At 40.0% G+C, this 2500-nt stretch overlaps 1 protein-coding gene across 2 annotated transcripts in view; it reads left to right on the top strand.

Moving 5' to 3' along the window:
* The window catches only part of LOC137634459 (uncharacterized), a 486588-nt gene that overhangs the window by 131860 nt on the left and 352228 nt on the right, over positions 1 to 2500 (top strand). The gene's annotated exons all lie outside the window — the stretch shown is intronic.

Raw genomic sequence — 2500 nt, 5'->3', positions numbered from 1 at the left:
TTTTAGCTCCCCCACCCCTTGCATTAGAAGTTCTTTGACCTCTTTTCAGCTCCCACACCCCTTGCATTAGAAGTTCTTTGACCTCTTTTTAGCTCCCACACCCCTTGCATTAGAAGTTCTTTGACCTCTTTTTAGCTCCCACACCTCTAGCATTAGAAGTTCTTTGACCTCTTTTTAGCTCCCCCACCCCTTGCATTAGAAGTTCTTTGACCTCTTTTTAGCTCCCCCACCCCTTGCATTAGAAGTTCTTTGACCTCTTTTTAGCTCCCACACCCCTTGCATTAGAAAATCTTTGACCTCTTTTTAGCTCCCACACCCCTTGCATTAGAAGTTCTTTGACCTCTTTTTAGATCCCACACCCCTTGCATTAGAAGTTCTTTGACCTCTTTTTAGCTCCTACACTTCTTGCATTAGAAGTTCTTTGACCTCTTTTTAGCTCCCACACCCCTTGCATTAGAAGATCTTTGACCTCTTTTTAGCTCCCACACCCCTTGCATTAGAAGTTCTTTGACCTCTTTTTAGCTCCCACACCTCTAGCATTAGAGGTTCTTTGACCTCTTTTTAGCTCCCACACCTCTAGCATTAGAAGTTTTTTTACCTCTTTTTAGCTCCCACACCTCTAGCATTAGAAGTTCTTTGACCTCTTTTTAGCTTCCACACCTGTAGCATTAGAATTTCTTTGACCTCTTTTTAGCTCCCACACCTCTAGCATTAGAAGTTCTTTGACCTCTTTTTAGCTCACACACCTCTAGCATTAGAAGTTCTTTGACTTCTTTTTAGCTCCCACACCTCTAGCATTAGAAGTTCTTTGACCTCTTTTTAGTTCCCACACCTCTAGCATTAGAAGTTCTTTGACTGCTTTTTTAGCTCCCACACCTCTAGCATTAGAAGTTCTTTGACCTCTTTTCATCTCCCTTACTTCAAGCATTAGAAGTTCTTTGACCTCTCTTTATAGCTCCCAGACCTCTAACATTAGAAATTCTTTGACCTCTCTCTTTAGCTCCCACACTTCTAGCATTAGAAGTTCTTTGACATATATTTCTAGGTTCCATACTTTTAGCATTAGAGGGTCTTCGATCTATATTTTGAGGTGCCTTACTTCTAGCATTAGAGGCTCTCTATTTTTAGGTGTCTTACCTCTGGCATTAGAGGCTCCTCTTCGCTATTATCTCCTGTCTTCTAGTTTTCAAGATCTTCTTTCATTAGATTATCTGTTTCTTTCGAGATTTCATTGTCTCTTTTCCTTAGTTCGTCGGTGTCCTTCTAGATTTCAAAAGAGATTTCAGTGCCGTGAGTCCTCACTTCGTCAGATTCCTCAGGGAAATCGAAGGCATTTATTCTTTACCTATCTGGGCAATGAGTAAAGAGATGAATACTATCGATTTATCCGCATACACTATCATGCCAAAGTAAATGACGAGCAACATGATATATTTACCAATGTCGTCTGGATATGTCCTTACTTCAATGGCGAATTTTGGGACAATCCTGTTGAAGAACTACACGTCACTCACCGTTCAGTTGAACCATTCTGTCTCCATCCTCATTCCCCGCAATCCGTTTTTGCACCGATACAAAGCCTCGTACTTTTTCCAAGAGTCTCCTTTAATAAGACAGTCGCAAAAGCCCAAGCAAAGGATCCTTCAAGGCGCATACATTATGATCTTCAAAGCTCAGCTGCCAACGGAAGATCCCGTGACTTTCTATAGGTTGGGCGATATAAAACGAACGATCGGCAACTTCAGCAGCAACCAAAACCATCTGTAGTTGATGGTGTTCCGAAGGCGTAACACATAATTCTTACCGGCAGCTTCCTATTCCGCCAGAACGCGATCTCTGTGAGTTAAGTGAAATCCTTCTCCCATTCATCAACTCATTTCCTCTTACTCCTATTGACGCGCAATTCCTTGGTTAGATTTCGCCAGCTACATACAGATCATGGGAGGTGTTGCAGGCTACGTTTGAAAAAATGAAGATCAGGTCTTCAGAAGTCATTTGAAGCTTCATGGAGGAGTTGTTCAGGACTGCTCCTGGAAATTTCAGTTCTGGAGTCATTCAGAAATCCATGTTAAGTATATGGCTATGTCCTTTGAAGACTTTTGGAAATTCGGGAAAGTCTTCTTCCGAAACCGTTCTGAGATTCCGTTCTGGAGGCATTCAGAATTCCATGCTAAGTCTATGGCTGTTTTTTCTGAAGCCATTTGGAAATCTGGGAAAGTTTTCTTCCGATACCGTTCTGAGATTCCGTTCTGGAGGCATTCAGAATTCCATGCTAAGTCTATGGCTAATTCTTCTGAAGCCATTTGGAAATCCGAGAAGATTTTCTTCCGAATTCTTTTAGGACTTGAGAAAAATTCCATTCTTATTTTATAACAACAACAACAACAACAACAACAACAACAATAATAATAATGATAATGAAATAATAATAATAATAATAATAATAATAATAATAATAATAATAATAATAATAATAATAATAAACTACGTGATTTGATTT

This window comes from Palaemon carinicauda, chromosome 44 (genome assembly GCF_036898095.1).
Source record: "Palaemon carinicauda isolate YSFRI2023 chromosome 44, ASM3689809v2, whole genome shotgun sequence".
Lineage (NCBI taxonomy): Eukaryota > Metazoa > Arthropoda > Malacostraca > Decapoda > Palaemonidae > Palaemon > Palaemon carinicauda.
Note: the sequence above shows the minus strand (reverse complement) of the source record. Positions and strands in the feature narration are given on the sequence as shown.